This window comes from Tenrec ecaudatus, chromosome 1 (genome assembly GCF_050624435.1).
Source record: "Tenrec ecaudatus isolate mTenEca1 chromosome 1, mTenEca1.hap1, whole genome shotgun sequence".
NCBI classification, from domain to species: domain Eukaryota; kingdom Metazoa; phylum Chordata; class Mammalia; order Afrosoricida; family Tenrecidae; genus Tenrec; species Tenrec ecaudatus.
The window spans coordinates 69725484-69743402 of NC_134530.1; the positions used below are offsets into that span (position 1 = coordinate 69725484).

At 46.3% G+C, this 17919-nt stretch overlaps 1 non-coding gene across 1 annotated transcript; it reads right to left on the reverse strand.

Annotated features, from left to right (window-relative positions):
* Positions 1–2522: 2522 nt before the first annotated feature.
* Positions 2523–2638, reverse strand: LOC142438123 (U5 spliceosomal RNA). Its single transcript, XR_012782557.1, has one exon. It is a non-coding gene; the product is annotated as a U5 spliceosomal RNA (small nuclear RNA).
* Positions 2639–17919: the final 15281 nt, after the last annotated feature.

Consider the following 17919-nt stretch of genomic DNA (forward strand, 5'->3'; position numbering starts at 1 on the left):
CACGTGACAGGAGAACGGATTCCTAGGGCTTTGGAGGCTGTCGTTCTTTTTTACAAGAAGTTTGTAAACTGTTTTTTGGGGGATCCAACATTTTTATTGGCATATAATTTATTGGCATCTATCATACCATTCAATAGTTCAATCGCATCAAGAGGCATTGTACAACCATCACCACATAGCAGTTTTAGAACATTTTCTTCATTTAAAAAGAAATCATTTTACTGAGCAAGGCTGTAAATTTTTTAAGGAGCAAATTACCAGGTCTCTCAGAGCCCTTGGAGGGGTGTGAACCACTAACCTTTTGGATGTCAATGGAACACTTAATTGTTGCGGCGGCCGCCGGCCCTCCTAATGCTCCACTTACTGGTACACTTAGAACAATGCCGGCATGCGGGAAGGAAGCAGGAGGCCTGGTGAGGGCCCTGAGTGTCCCTCTAAGGCAGAGAAACTGAAGGCAGTCATGATCCGCGACTGCCACAAGGGGTCATCGCGACCTGACAGGCGGCTGAGGCAGCTAGCCATCCTAGACCCAACTGCCCGCTCAGGCCAGGGGAGAAAGTCATTCTTTATTCAGTCCTGAAATGCCTTTTTTCCCCCCCTTTCTTTCTTTTTGTTTTAATATAATGGTGTTTTTAAAAAATAGACAATACACTAGACTTTCTTAGAATTTTTATTAGTTGGAAAATCCCCAAACCTAGGAACCATTGGCCTTAAGAGACCATAGTTCCATGCAAGCAATGGGACAATTGAAGTATAATCTTTAAGAAGATACATGTCCGAAATAGAGATATATGAAATATATCCATATAAAGTCACACACACACTTGTTATGTTTAAAAGCTACAGAAAAGTTAGAAGAAAAATACAGCGGATTTCTATATAGACACCTTTGTATGTGTGTTTACCGAACTATTTCAAAGTCTCAGATCAATAAATACTTCATATTATGCTTGTACTAGGAACAAAGACACTCCGACATGATTAAACTATTGTGATGGTGATCTTCCGAAGAATATCCCCCAGAGATTCATGTCGTCATTCCTACAGCCTATGAATATATTACCTGACATGATAAAATGGACATTTTGTAAATCTGTTTAAGATCTTAAAATCCAAAACGATCACAACAATCTACATATAACCCCCTCCCCTTGACAACATCAAGGGCTCATAAGGGAGGGGGTGGGAAATGAGCTGATTCCAAAGGCTCAAGTAGAATATATTTTGAAAATGACCAATAAAATGATTTTTTTAAGATCTTTTTTTTTCTTCCCCACCCCCACCCCCCAAGATCTTAAAATCCTTATCTTAAGGGAGATTTTTCTAGAATATCTGGATAGGCCCAACATAATCACAAAGCCCTTAAAGAGGAGGCAACAGGATCAGTTAGTAGTAGATGTAACAATACAAGCAAGAGATTAGTGACTGGACGGGGACACACATCAAGGAAGCTTAGGCAGCTTCTGTTCCTGTTAGGGGCCATCTAGTCAGTTCCAACCCACAGCAACATTGTGCACAATAAAAGGAAACTGCTTGGTCCTCACAATTGCTCCTGTCCCCTCAGCAAGGTTAACACACGGCTGCAAGTGGACTCAAGCATAGGCAGCTTCTCGAAAGCTGAAAAAGACAAGGAAACAGATGCTCCCCTGAAGCCTCTAGGAAGACTTCTAATCTCCAGAACTATATAAATGTGTTTTTAATTTGTGTTGTTTTTAACCCATTAAACCTATAATATTCATTTTTCCCTTGTTAAAAAGTTACATATCCTGACTTTTTTAAATCTCTAGATTTAAAGTTTGCATATTGCCTTTGGTTGTGACTTCGCATGTTTGTTTTTTAAGTTCAAACTTATATCAATTGTCTTGATCCACATACAAAAAATGTGAAATGTAAGAGAAACCTTATATTTGCAGTCTACATAATCAGCCCGGAACATATTGTTTACTTTAGTTGAAGAGAAAATAGGTATTAAAAAAAGTTTTTTTTAAAACAGCTTGCTTTATTTAACAGTTGGTATTTGATTCATTGGGCAAGTTTGTGTTTTCATGGAAGATGCAGGCAAATGAGAGTTAAGTCTTCCAGGGACTTAGAACAGTCTTCTGAGGAGGCTGGGTGAGCCATTCAAAAAAGCCACAAGCTTCCTAACTCCTGTTAAAAAAAAAGTTAGGGAGACCACAAGGGCAGATTGAAACAGTTACCTTGAGTCGGATCTTACAGAAAACTAGTTTGTTACCAACACTGAACAAAACACTACTTTTGATAACCTACCCTGGATAAAACTTAGTTCTTTAGAGCAACTGTTACCCTAACGAATAAACGGCACCAACTAGCTTCCGAAAAAAGACTTACACCAAAACCGGTCTAGTTAAGATTCATTCTCATGCCATGTACCGGAGTTACATGAGCCAATGACTATGTTAAAGTGAGAACATAGCCAAAAACACCCACTGAAAATACCAAGTATCCGAAAGTGCCTGAAGAAATAACCCCTTAAGCCACGTTCTGTTATTAAACAACTTGTAAGCCTTGCAAGGGCAAGGCCTCAAAAAATTAGTTTATGACTCAGAATTGTTCCTCTCCACGGAAATCTTTAGTAAAAGGCGAAAGATTTATACGATCTGAAGAGAAACCAGAGTATGCCTTGTGCCACCGGTGTACAGTGCGCGGATAACTGTAACTCCTAACACAGTAAGGGTAGCTATTTACCAAAAGCAGGTAGAGATTTCTGCCTTTCTCTTAGACAATTATATAAGGGCAGAGTCATTTCAGGTGAGAAAAATTGAAAGAAATAGACGCTAATAGTTTTAAAGGAGAAAAATCGCCCTGCGTGCAGTGTATTGTGGGTATGCAAATAAGTTTCCGAGTCACCAACCTTCGGTTTCCGGAAATACTTCGAATACTTCACTAGTTGCCACCAGGGGCAGAGCGGAGGCCAGATTTAGGATTTGCGGGACCCAACTCGGAAAAAGTATCTTTTTCTTTCTTTCTTTCTCTTTTTTTTTTCTAACTTTAAGTGTTTAAATGTTTTCTAATTGGCGCTCCAGGCACAACTTTGACTATTTTTTTTAATGTCTTCGTTTTGTTTTGGTTTTTTTTAATTAATCATTTTATTAAGGGCTCTTACAACTCATCACAATCCATACATACATCAATTGTGTAAAACACATTAGTACATTCATTGCCCGTGTCTTCGTTTTTTTATTCAACAAAAATGTTGTTGAGCCCTGGGCCCCTGCCTCAACCTTGTGTCCCACTGGAGGAGACAGGTATTTGAGGAGCTGGTAAACACCCTGAAGCAGTGTTGTGTGAGCTACAGGGCAGAAGGCAGATAGGAAATAGCCGAGACTAGATCATCTTTTTTTTAATCACTTTATTGGGGGGGCTCATACACATCTTATGATAATCTATCATTCAATTGTATTAATCATAGAGACTAGATTTTTTTTTCCAGAGATGATTTTGTTTTAAATTGGGGCCTCTTACAGCTCTTATCACAATCCATACATCCATCCATTGTGTCAAGCACTTTTGTACATTTGTTGCCATCATCATTTTCAAAACATTTTCTTTGTACTTGAGCCCTTGGTATCAGCTCCTCATTTCCCCCTTCCCTCCCTCATGAACCCTTGAGAATATTTTTGAACCCTTGATAATTTTTTTTAATGTTTTCCATGTCTTACACAGACTGCTATCAGAAACTAGTCCTTGATGTGCCTTCGGGGGTCTAGCTGAGAGTGTGGATTTAACTTGCGGGTAGTGGAGAGTCATTGAAAACTTTTAAGCCAGACTAGTGATAGAACGAACACTGCCCAGTCCTGAGCCGTCTCGTGATCCGTGGCAGGTCAGACCATTGTGATCCACGGGACTTGCCTAAATTCTGGAAGTTGATCACCAGCCTTTCTTCCCCGTCTGTCTTATTGTGAAAGTTATGCTGGAACATGGCCAGCATCCTAGCACCACACAAACCCCCACGGGAAGCATGTGAGGAGGCGCCGGCGAGGAAGAGAAACACCAGGCAACACAGAAAGCGAAAGTTTCTGAAACGGAAAAGACCCTGCAAGACAAAGAGTGTACCCTTGTGTCACATATCACTGAGAGGTCAAGTAAAATGAGTGCTTCAAAGTCCACTGGATCCGGCAGTAGGAAACCCACCCGTGGCCTTGGACAGAGCAGTGTCCATGGAGCAGGAGGTGACGAGGTGACGGGAGTCCAACGGCAGGGAGCCGATGGGTAAGTGAGGAAGTGAGGGAGAATGGAGGCCAGAGGGTGTAGGCAACTCCTTCGAGGAAAAGTTTGACTCTGAAAGCTTAAAGAGAAACTGCAGCTAGAAAGTCATAGGATGAAAGATGGGACTAAAGTCCTTCCCCCTTCATTGACGTGACGGGGGTGTCTGGCCTTTCTGATTTCACAAGAGGGGCGCGTCGGCAGCATTGGGAACCCAAGTTTGGTTCCTGTGCCACAGCTCCTCTCTCCAACCTTGGTACCGATTCGGGCTACGTACAACCCCGTCCCTCCCACTGTCCTCTCTGCTCCTCTGCTGGGTTGGCTCATTCCTTGCAATGGCCGCACAGAAGCCACGGGTTATAGATTGATCCTCAAAATACAGTTCGGTCTTTGGCCAGGGCAGCCTCTTCTCAGCTGGCCCTACAGGCGGCTCTCTCACTGGCCTCTGCTCTGCTCAGCTAGCTCTGCTGGTAGGTGCGGGCCCACGGGCACCCTCCACACCCCCACTCCACCCGCAAGCCTCCTGCCGAAGGCCCTCGGCTCTCACTGTGAGGGCCAGCAAGCCCACCACACCATCTCCTGACAGGTTCTGCCGCCGGCATTTCTCTGCCACTGTTTCTCACCCTCTGCTGCCATCTCCAGTGAGACAACTCTCGGTCCCCTGGGGTTCCTGTCTCACCTTCCATCTCTGCCTTGGTTCTGCGGTGAGGGAGGACTTGAGTGGAGGTCCCATGTCTGTAATAACATATAAATATAGGTATGTAGATCTATGTCCCTGTCGTTATATATAAATACATTTTCCATATGTCCGTGCCTGTATTTAGACCTCTATCAATGCCCTTTGCCTCCTAGTTCTTTCCTCCATTTCCTTTTACTTTCCTCCTGTCCCACTGTCATGTTCGGCCTTCATTCAGCTTTCAGTAATTCCTCTCAGCTACACTGCACTTGTTCCAAACCCCAGCAGGCAGTCTATGCCCCATGCCATTGATGTTAGATCACTTGTTGTTCCCTTGTCCCTGGGTTTTGGGTCTGCCCTTCCTTCCCCACCTCTCCCTCTCCCATGACCCCTGGAACTGGTAGTCCCATTGTATTTTCTCTGGGATTGTTTATCTTGCCTATCTTATGTAGATAGACGTAAAAAAAGAGAGAGAAAGCCTATACATAGTTCCAGGCCTCTCTGTTGGCCTTTATGAATGTTTTCCAATCTAGTCTGGTGAGGTACCAAGCCCTGCTCCTGAAGTCTATTTTGGGGATTCCTCAGGGACTTCATTGCTTTGCTCCCCTTGCTGCTCTGGTGCACGCCCTTTGTATTTTGTGCCAATTGGCGGGGGGGTGGGGGTGTCAGACTGGGTACAATTCCCGCACTGTGTCTCCAGTGTGGTCCACTGTATGGCTATGGGTCTCTCTGGCGGTGGGGCCAGCCCTGTGGTCCTCTCTGTGCCTTGGCTGCTCAGAGCAGGAATATCGCGTCCTGAGGGCATGGTGGGCCAGAATGCGGTTCTCTTTTGATCGCTGATCAGGGGGAGCCCCGATGGGTTAGCAGTTCTGCATTGGGCTGGGATCCTCGAGGTTGGCGGTTTGAAACCACCAGCAATTCCGGGCTTTCTACTGTAGTAATGAGTTTGCCCTGGAAACTCACGGGGTATGGTTCTACGCGTCCCTATAGGGTCACTATGAGTCGGCATCCCCTCAGTGGCAGTGAGTTGGTTTGGGTTTGGCCAGGGTGGTAACTACTTTTGCATTAGAACGTGGATGACCTGGCCCTCTCCAGCCAGCCCTGGGAGGAGCAGTCTCCTGGAGGGGCTTGCCTGCTGTATCCAAAGAAACCCCCTTACTGGGGGCTATGTAATTATGAGTGGTGCCCTGGCAACCTTGGTCAGCAGACCCTGGACACTCCTCTGTCTAGCATAACTGAGATAGTTTCAAGCTTATTGTGCCAAACTGACCGATAAACATGTGGGGTTAATTGAAGGGCATGAGCCTCGCCTTTCTACCCTGTCTCCCGAAAATAAGACAGTGTCTTATATTAATTTTTGCTCCCAAAGATGAGATAGGTCTTATTTTCAGGGGATATCTTATTTTTCCATGAAGAAGAATATGGTACATTTATTGTTTATTGTTTTATTAAAAGAGACCTCGCACTTCCTGTCTGCTCCGGCTGCGCTGTGGCCAACAGTGAGCTGTGTGGTGGCGCCTGCTGCTACCGTCCAGAGTCCAGAGTTACAGTAGCTTCGGGGGGGTCTTATTTTCGGGGGTGCCTTATATTTCAACGAGAGGCAAAACTGTAAGTAGGTCTTATTTTGGGGGATGTCTTACTTTCAGGGAAACAGGGTAGTTCTCGCATCTCTTGCTCTCTGATGGTCGGACCAGGGTGCAGCTGCCTTAGCCAGCTTCCTGCTTCAGCTGGCAAGGCTCATTTCCTGCAAGACATTCCTGAGAATTCACATGGACTTACCCTGATGCAGCCCTGGGTGCTGGAGCAGTCATATGGAGATCCTTGCCAGCACTGCTGAGATGCTTACACATTCACTGACTCAGCTTTCCTCATTGCATCTGTTTTGTGAGATGGAGGAGGACTTTGTGGATTGGTGTCAGACATATGGGCTAATGTTGGACTTGTGGGCTTGGGCAGCACTGGGTTGAGATGTTGTCTTGATGTGCACTTACCCTTTCTATAAAACTCTCTCTTATACATATGAGTTTCTGTGGATGTGTTTCTCTAATGTACGCAGATAAGCACAATAACATACTTGTACTTGTGGCGTTTGGGTCACGTTTCTCCGACAGTTTCCTCCACCCTTCCAGGCCCCTTTAAGCTCCGGGTGCCGTTAGGACCCCGTGTGCATGGTCCCTCTCGTCCAGAGGGTGTGTCCTTGCCTGATCTTTGTTCCATTTAAGACTCGATAAAGCTTCTCCATAAATTGTATGACGATATGGCGTCTCATCGTAACTGCGAGATCGTGCCTCGGGAATGGCCGGGGAGGGGACATGTCCGAGAGGAACTAGCTTCCTGAGGACCTGGGCCCTGATGTCCGGGGGGGGGGGGCGGTGAGGGGTACAACTGTTGTACTTTATCTGCACGAGCAAGGTCATAGAAGTCCGGAATAGGCAGGGGTTTCTAGTGCAGACATGGTCATTAGTAAGAGGGGAAGGGAGGAGGGGTGGGTGCCGTCCAGGAATGAACAAGTTCATAGGGTCAGGCAGTGCCTTGGGTTTCTTTTCTTATTTTAAAAATCATTTTATTGGGGGCTCCTACAACTCTTATCACAATCCATACATACATCTTGTGTCAAGCACATTTGTACATTTGTTGCCATCATCATTTTCAAAACAATTGCTTTCTACTTGAGCCCTTGGTATCAGCTCCTCATTTGCCCCTCCCTCCCTGCTCCCCTTGGGTTTCTTTTCCAAAGATTAAAATTCCCTGATAAGGTTTTCCTTACATCTTTGGTATCCTAAAACACAGTTAAACTCTTGGATCAGACAACTCAGTCACAGTGGCCTGACTCTGGCTGGCTCGCTTTCCTTGGTCTCCCGGCACTCAGCCCCCCCCACCCCACCTTCCTCTCACGCTCAGTCAGTGTTCTCAGGGGTTCCCCTGGTCGCACCCTTGACAAACCAGCCACGGAGCCTAAGCTCTAATGCACTGCTACCCAATGCCTGGCTTCCAGCGGGGCACAGCCTTCGGAAACCTGCGGAGTGCCTCCTGTGCCTCCTACAGACGTTGTTGAATCAGAGAGTTTGGTTGTGTGTATTGTTGGCACAATTAAAAAAGAACATTCTGTGACTAACAATGAGTGCAAGGAAGAAACAGTGTTCTCAAATTGAGTAGGGTAATGACTGTACCATCATATCTTCCCGATCTGATTGAACAATTGAATTGTATCTGTGGATGAAATGCCAACCAAACCCTTAAAAAAAAAGCTGCAGGGGGCTGCGGGGGTGGGGGCAGGGAAGGAAGTCTATGGAGCACGCTGTCGGGGACACCGCGTGCTGACAACGGTCACTGGTTCTATAGGATTGCTGAGGGGGAACAAGGTCTGCGGCGACAGCCTGTCACTCTGTCAGCCAAAGAAAGACAGCCATCTGGTTGATTCAAGAAATTCAAAGTTAATTTCTGCAAGGGTCTGACAGCCACAAACAATGGAGTTTGCTACCTCCAAGCAGCTTTAAAGATTCTGTGAGAATCAAACAAGTTATATATCCTTTAAACTGTATGGTGACTTGTGGGGTGTATTAGAATTTACATTCTGAGCACCCTGGTTTGCAAGAGGCTACAGATGGCAGTGACTGCCCAAGATCCATTTGCAGGATCCCCACAGGGTCTCCATTGAATGTGTTCTGATCATTAATCAAGTATGTAAATGACCTTTCCCTCAGGCAGAATGCCTTGGGGAGTGGATTGCCTCCACCTCCCTCAGTCCAGCCCAGGGAGGAGCAGTGTCTCCCTGAAGGCTTGTCTAGACATGTTCTTCACGGAGGTCACCGTCCTGGGCGTGACACCGGGTCCCATAGTCAAGAGTCATGCCCTATCAGTCTCTATCAGAATGCCTTGACCCTGACCAATCTTGTCAGCCCTTCCAACCAGGCCGCTGTCCCAATCACAGTCCCTTCCTGGTTTCTGCAGTCCCCCTGTCACTGCGAGGTAGTCATCTGCCACCAGTCATGCTGTGAGACCGTTTCCTTTGCCCGCCCATGCCCTTTCTAAACTTGGTATCTCCATGGGCCCTCAGGCACCATCCCAACCTCCCTCCTCCGGGAGGGATCGGAGTCTTTGTGTTGTCTTGGTCTCTTTTAAGACTTTAGAAATGTTCTCTTTAAATTCTCTTTGAAATGGGGTCTTTTATACCCTAAACCAGGGAGGGGGGTGGATAATGAACAGGTTTTGGAGATGATCAGTGGGACCCAGGGAGCATGGCCCACGGGAGACAGTATACCTTTCCCCGGGGGGTTACCAGCCCATCATTACTCCAGGGCCATGAGCCAGGTCTCGCAAAGGCTGCAGGTGCATGGCTATCTAACTAGTCTTGCTTGCCGCTTCCTGATCAGAACATCCTACGGGTGAAATTTAAAAGGAATTGTTACTGCAGGGGAGGGGCTGTTACATCTTGGATACCTTTTTTTTTTTAAACAATTTATTGGTGCTCATACAATTCTTATCACAGTTCATACATATTTAGATACCTTTTAACAAACTAAATCTCACCAGACCAAATCCCAAACTGTTACATTTCCAGTATTTTGATTAACTTCAAGTTAACTCTTTCACCCCCTCTATCAGTCTTGTCCTAAGTTTCTCCTTCTACAACTTGCTGTTTTCACTCAGCATTACATGCTCAAGATTTATTTCTGTTGATGTCTATGGAGTATTCTCAGAGGGAGAAGATCCTGAATTCACATATATTTGATAGGGACCCCTTTATTAAGTCTTAACCAAGAAAAACACACGACCAAGGTGAATCATCCAGAGGAAGAAGACCATCAGCATGAGACCCCAATGGTGTCCGAAGGATCCGTGACTTTGCTGTTCCTTAGAGGACACAGAAACAAACTAGTGTCGCACAAGGTCAGGATTGGCAGCAGGCGGATTCATCACTGTCTCGGTGGGGAAGCACCACAACTGTGGTCTGGATTGGAAATGCTCACAGGATTAGTTGTGGGGCCCTCTGGCCACCTTTGGTGGGAATAGAACTGATGACCATATGGTCCTGGTGTCCCAATTTCCATCACGAGCTTGCCCGCAAGTGCCTGCGGATGCCAGTGCGCAGTCCTCTGAGGGCAGTGCCCTTTCGTGATCAGTAGGAACTCAGTGGAGCCGAAGCTTTGCCAAGAATCAAAGTGGAGTTGGAGCGCCCGCTGGAAACTGCCGTCTTCCACCTATCAGGTGCTGAGCATGGACGCTCTAATAAAAGAGCTCGTACCTGCTGTCCAGTGTCCACTGCGTGAACACACCACAGTCACCACGGTTCAGAAGTAAAAATGCCCTGGAGCACTAAACCAAGGGAGACTGTGGGACATAACTACAAAAAAGCTTTAAACATTCTTTAAAACTCCCCAATTCCCATCTGAACAAGATGTTTCAACCTTTTCACTCATAAAAACAGAAAAGAGGGGTTCCAACAACCCCAGGGACAAGAGAACAACAAGTGATCTAAAATCGACGCGAGGAAGGTGTAGGACGCTTGGTGGGGCTTGATCAAGGGAAATATAACCAACAGGAATTTGCAAAACCCAAAGGAAGGCTGAACATGATAGTGGGACAAGAGAAAAGTAAAAGGAAATTGAGGAAAGAACCAGGAGGCAAAGGACATTTGTAGAGATCTAAATGCAGGCATGTACATATGTAAATATATGTATAGATAACGATAGGAAAATAGATCTATGTACCTATATTTAAGTATCAAGGCAGCAGATGGACATTGGGCCTCCATTCAAGTCCTCCCTCAACACAAGAACCCTGTTTTAATAACCCAGCATTCTGTGATGCTCACCTTCCCAACATGATCGCTGAAGACAATATGGGTAGATAAGCAAATGTGGTGAAGAAAGCTGATGATGCCCGGCTATCAAAAGATGTAGTGTCTGGGGTCTTAAAGGCTGGGAGATAAATAAGCAGCCATCTAGCTGAGAAACCAGCAAGCCCACATGGAAGAAGCCCACCAGCCTGTGTGATCATGAGGTGGTCAGGTATCAGGCATCAAAGACCCAGAACAAAAAATGACATCAATGTGAATGAGGGGGAGTGCAGAGTGGAGAGCCAGGGCCCATCTGTAGGCAATTGGACATCCCTTACAGAAGGGTACAGTACAGTACAGAGAAACATACCACTTTCCTCTAGTTCTTTAATGCTTCCTTCCTCCCCACTATCATGACCCCAATTCTACCTTATGAATCTAGCTAGACCAGAGGATGTTCACAGGTACAGACAAGAGCTGTCTGCTGGAAAACAGCACACCCCGCGCAAAGCCCTGGCCAGCTCTGTCTAGGAAGGCGGGCGGGTAGCCCGTCCTGTCCTCAGACGGGGGAATCCGGATCAAGGGGGTTGGCACGCTGGCTGTTGGATTAGTCACCAGCAGTGCCTGTCCCAAACAATGGCTCATTGGTTTTCAGTCTTCCTTCCTGACGCCTTTGGGATGAATCCACACCCTGATCTCATTGCTCACCATTTCATTTTGGCTGTAACCACTCTGCTGTTTAATCCATGTAGGAATTTCATCTATAAAATCCTTCAGACGCAGGATCTCCAACAAGACTCTCTCTGCTTGTTCCTGCTTATATTCACAATGCCCTCTCTTATCTTCCTAGACTCGTTTTATACTGCCAGGTCCGTTCGTTCTCCTTCATCTGATGTAAGTTTCTCTATTGTTTCTTCTAAGGAATCCTGGTGACAAGGTGGGCTACTCATTGGGCTCCTCAAGGTCAATGGTTCGAAAACACCCGCCACTCCTAGGCCGAAGCTCAGGGCTTTCTCTGCCCGTGGACGGTGACAGTCTCGGAAACACAGGGGCAGCCCTAGCCGGTGACAGGGTCGCTTTGGGTCAACATTGGCTCCACGGCGCTGAGTTTGGGGGTTTGGACAAAACCTCAGGTCGTTGTCACCATGTCCATTCTGGCGCATCGCAGCCCCGAAGGCCAAGGCAGCCCGGTCCCACACGTGGAGTGACCATAAGTAGAGGGCTCCAGGGTAGCTTCACGGCTGTAAATGTTGACAGAAGCAGACAGCTCCGTCCTTCTTCCTCGGGGGTGGGGGGGCGAGGGGGGAGGGATTTAAACTGCCGACCTTTCCGTCAGCAGCTTGCGTTCAACCCACTGCTCTACCAAGGCGTCTCTGACCCGGGCACTGGGACCTTCACCTCTGGCTTGTAGACCAGTGGATTAAGGTAAAATGAACCCCAGGTTCTCCAGGGCGTCCCTGACAGTCTGTACTAGTTCTTTATCTAATCTGCTCCTTTTCATGATTCCCCCCCCCAACTTTTTCTTATGAAAGTATTCAAATAAAAAAAGAAAATATTAACATACAGTCAACTAGAATGACCAGTATAGAAAGCACCTTTATGCCCACCAGCCAGCTTCAGCAACTATTCGTACTCCTCTTTTTGGTTTGTTTGTTTTATTTTTAAATCATTTTACCAGGGGCTCTTACAGCTCTCATAACATTCCATACAATTGTATCGAGCATATTTGTACCTGTGTGGCCATCATCGGCATTTTCTAAGCATTTGCTTTCTATTTGAGCCTTTGGTATCAGCTTCTCCCCGCCCCCACCCCATTGTCTCCCTTGAGAGTCACTTTGTGAAGACATCAGGCTGGAACCCTGGTCCCCTACACTGTGACTTTGCCTATTTCCAGTGTCTTCCAACTTACTCCTCCAGTCCCCGTAGTTGGTGGAAATTAAGTCCAGAAGGTGGGTTGGATTAAGTTTACACACTTCTGACAATGATGTTGTATAGTTCATATTCTGTCTTACCAGGAGGCACATACATGCCAGGCTACCCCACTGTGATTCTAAGCTTGATCACCTCGTATGGTGGTGACTACCATGTTCTTCTATGCAAACTTGTTTCTACTTCACATCGTTTCAAAGCAAATCATATGTGGCGCCACACGCTGGCGCTGTGCAAACATCCTGGACCTAAGACCTTCCACCAGCAGCCACTGATGCATTTATTCATTGGAAATTGCCAAACCGTTCCATTGACATTTTTATTTTAAAATGTTTGTCTAGATTTTGTTTTATTTTTCAAATAAATAATTTTGGTTTCATTTTTTCCACCTATTTCTCTATCTCAGTGACATGTTGTCAGGAGAGACCAGTTCCCGGAGAACATCATGCTGGGTAAAGTGAAGGGGCAGAGAAGAGGAGGAAGCTCTTTTTAAAATTATCTATTTAATCCTTTTATGGGGGGCTCGCACAACTCTTATCACAATCCATCCATCCATCCTTTGTGTCGAGCACATTTGTACATTTGTTGCTCTCATCATTCTCAAAACATTTGGTATCAGCTCCTCATTTTTCCCCTCCTCCCCACTGCCCCCTCCAAGAGGAAGCTCTTTGAGGAGATAGATGGACACAGCTCAGACCCGAGGGCAATGTGAGGGTGCAGATAGCTGTCAGTGGGGCTCTCTGACACCTAGCAACGGTGTGCCCAGAGTGGGCAACACTGCCCCCTGGGGGACACTGGAAGGAACCAAACCCCCAACTCACTGTCCACGCACAGCCACCCGATAGGACAAACTAGACCTGCCCCTGAGGTTTCTGAGACTGTCGATTTCTACAGGAGCAGCAAGCCTTGTCGTCCTCTCTCAGAGCACCTGGTGTCTTGAACTGCTGACCTTAGGGTTATCAGCCCAAGTCATAACCCTCTGCACAACCAGGACTCTTCCAAAGGAGCCACAGGGCAACTGGACACCCCCTTAAAGAAGGGTCACAGGGAGGAGACGAGCCAGTCAGGGTGCAGTGTAGCAATGATGAAACATACAACTTTCCTCTAGTTCTTAAATGCTTCCTACCCATCACTATCATGATCCCAGTTCTACCTTACAAATCTGACTAGACCAGAGGATGTACACTGGTACAGATAGGAACTGGAAACACAGGGAATCCAGGGCAAAGATCCCTTCAGGACCAGTGGTGAGAGTAGAGGTACTGGGAGGGCGGAGGGAAGGTGGGGTGGAATGAGGGAACCGATTACAAGGATCTACATATAACCTCCTCCCTGAGGGACAGACAATAGAAAAGTGGGTGAAGGGAGACATCGGACAGTGTAAGATATGACAAAATAGTAATAATTTATAAATTATAAAGAGTTCATGAGAGAGGGGGGGAGTGGGGAGGGAGGGGGAAAATGAGCCTATACCAAGGGCTCAAGTGGAAAGCAAATGTTTTGAGAATGATGAGGGCAACAAATGTACAAATGTGCTTGACACACAATGGATGTACGTATGGATTGTGATAAGAGTTGTACGAGCCCCCAATACAATAATTAAAAATAAAATGAAATTAAAAACAAAAAAATAAAGAAGGAGCCGAGGGGGCTGCAGAAGCAGCTATTCACACTTGATCCTGGATAATGGGCTAGAGTAAAAATGTGTTCTTTGCTAGAAGGGCGCTAAGTACTTTTTTTTTGGTCTGAAAAGGGGGCCACATAAGTTTGGGAACCTGTGTTCCAGGTTTTCGCAATGAATCACGTTGCTTTCTGTTTGTTTTTCAAACAGTTTTGCTGACATAATTCACGAGTCACACTGCTTTTATAACTTTCAAGAGTTATCTAGGACACAATGTGGTCTGGCTAGGATAATGTCCACATAAAGCCAAGAAAGCCCATTCGGTACAACTATTATTCAAATTTACCCTCCAACCATTAAACCTAGTGATGAAGACATTCAAGAGTTCTACCACCTTCGCCTGTCTGAAATTCAGTCTGAAACGTGCCATGGAGATGCACTAATTATTATTGGCCATTAGAATGTACAAGTGGATGTCAGAAGAAACTCTGAAACTTGCTCTAATTGTAGAGTAGCTAAGGTAAATGGATAAAATTATGAAGTAAAAAAAGCCGACTAGAAAATGTCAAAGGGCAACTTAAGGAGACAAAGTGTTATAATGAAATATGCAAAGACCTGGAGTTTAAAAACCAAAAAGGAAGAATATGCTCAGTATGAATCAACCTGAAAAAAAAAACTGAAGAAAAAAGTCAGGACTCGAGTTGTAATACTGAAGGGTTCTGTTGGTAAACTATTGAGTGAGGCAGGAAGCATCAAGAGATGGTGGAAGGAACACACAGTCAACTTACCAAAAAAAACAACCCAAAAAACAGATCAACATTCAACCATGTTACTAGGTACACAGGACCCAGAACAATGGTGCTAAAGGAAGAGCCCAACCTGGTGGAAGACACAATGGAAAAACAAGGCTCCGGGAATGGACGGACGCCAATGGAAATGTTTCAACAAGCTGACGGATGAAGCACTGGAAGCGCTCACTGGTCATGCTAAGAAATTTAAAAGACAGCTACCTGGCCAATGTGCTGGGAGAGATCTACATTTGTGCCCATTCCAAAGAAAGGTGGTCCAACGAATTAGAAGTTACAGAACAGGATCATTAACATCACATCGAAGTATAAGAATATTTACAGCAGGATATCCACAGGGAGCTGCCAGAAACCCAAGCTGGATTCAGAAGAGGGTGTGGAAGAAGGACTATCATTGCTGACGTCAGATGGATCTTGGCTGAAAGCAGAGACCACCAGCCAGAGGTCTACTTGCCTCTTGTGGCCTGTGCAAAGGTATCCCGCTGTGTGAATCATAACAAACTCTGACCAATATTGACAAGGATCTGAATTCCAGACCACTTAATTTTGCTTGGAGAAGCTGTACATGCACCAAGAGGCAGTTGTTTGACCAGAACAAGGGGAACTGCCTGATCTTAAATCAGGAGAGGTGTGCGTCATGGTAGTATCGTTTTGCCATGTTTGCTAAATCTGTGTGCTGGATTATGTGACCAAGAGCTCGGCATCAAGACCCTAGACGAAGACAAGTGGACTGCGGACAGCTCAGCATCTCTTAAGCTGAAAGAACCGAAGGGGAAAACAATATGATTCTATGGGCAAAGCACTGAACGATGCAGGAAGCACTGGAAGAAGATGGAAGGAATGTACGGTCACGGTACCAAAGAGAACTAGGCCATAGGCAACCACTTCAAGGGGGAGCATGTGACCGAGAACCAATAGTCCTGAAGGAAGAAGTCCAACCTGCACTGAAAGCAGTAACCAAAACAAGGCTCCAGGAATGGGTGAGACACCAAATGAAATGTTTCAACAGGCTGATACAGTCAGCACAGGAAGCACTCACTTCTCTACGCCGGGGACCTGGGAAGACAGATCCTTGGCCAACGGAATGCAAGAGCTCCATATCTGCACCCATTCCAAAGAAAGGCGACCCACAGAATGCGCAAATTAGCAATTTGATTAATAGCACATGCGAGTAAACTGTTGCTGAAGGTCATCCCATATTGCAGCAGTACATTGACAGGGAGCTGCCAGAAATTCAGGCTGGATTCAGAAGACATGGAATGGTGGATTCACCAATAGACCTTGGCTGGAAGCAGGGAATCACAGAAAGATGTTTACTTGTGTTTTATTGGCTATGCAAATGCATTCGACTGTGTGGACCATCACAAACTGTGGGTTCCCTTGAGAAGCAAGTCGTGGGTCAAGAGGCAGCCGTGCAAACAGAACAAGGGAAAGGTGCAGGGTTTAAAATCAGGAAAGGTGGGTGTCAGGATTGTATCCTCTCACCACACTTGTTCCATCTGTGCTCTGAGAAACTAACGCAAGTCACTGGACTCAATGAAGCACTTGCCGAAGATGAAGCTGTGCAGCCTTCAGTGTGGATGACAACTCTGTGTAAAGAACACCCGAATCCTCGCGACTGGACAATGGACAACCTCGTGATCAACGGAAAAGACCGAGGCCCACAATCAGTGCATGGAAGCAGCCGCCGAGCAGTCACTGTCAGCGAAGCCGCAGTCAACCCCAAGGATGCCTTACATCAGGCAAATTCGCCGCAGGAGACCTCTTCCACGTGTTGAAGAGCAAGGATGGCACTTTGGGGACTAAGGTACACTGGACCCAAGCCAGGTATCCTCAAGTGCTTCCCTGCCTGTGACAGTTGGACAGACTGCAGGAGAATCAAGGCAGCCGAATCAGGGTGCGGCTGGACAACAGTAAGAGGGCAGGGGCCACCAGAAGAACAGACAATGGGTCTTGGATGAAGTACGCTCAGGATGGGTCAGTTGCACCTTTAGTCCCTAAAGTGATAAGACGTGCTTTTCAATACTCTAAAGAGGGCTTGTGCAGCAGATTTACGTCTTGGGATCTCGACTGCTGTTTCCATGAGTATTGATTATTGTATTGGACAGGGTTCTCTAGAGAGACAAACCAGATTGCTAATAATTATATATAAATATATTTATAAAGATAGATATATAATTCAAGAAATAAACCGTTAAATTATATACAGATAGATAATACAAGAAATTAACAGTTAAATTATAAAGCAGTGAGACACTAGCAGTCCTTCAAGTTTTGAGAGCTGCCAGGTGCCAGTCCTCTTCTGTAGAGAGAGCTGGGCTATATATACCCAGGCAGCAAACAGCAAGGCAGGTCCCCAACTGTCATCAACTGTTGGTCCCCAGCTCCAGAGATGAACATTCCAATCGTGTGGGCTTAAAGGGACCTCAACTTACAGCGACACAGTCCACAGGCTAGGCATCCCACAGGTAGTGTACCCCTTTAAACTGAGGCACAGAACAAGCAAGGCGAGGCTCACCGAGCCATTTATCCCTCTGCCCTTCAGTTAATCCTACTTGTGTTTATCGGCCTACTTGTGTTTGTGCGACTCTAGGAAAGCTAGTGAATAAAACAGCCAGAATCCCAATCTGTCCATCAGAGACCCTCACTCTGTGTGGAAGACTCCGGGGAACCCTAACGGGCAGGATAAACCTGGTAACGCAGAGCCCGGCACCTCTACAGGGAGCCAAGCTCCCAGAAGGCACAGCGCGCAGGCGAGCGGCCAGACGAATCAGCAGTCCCGGATGCCGGAAGAAGGACCGGAAACTACGTTTCCCGAAAGCCTCGGTGGGACGTCGCCGGTTGGCGTGATGACGTCAGGAGGGACGCTGACGCGCGGGATTTA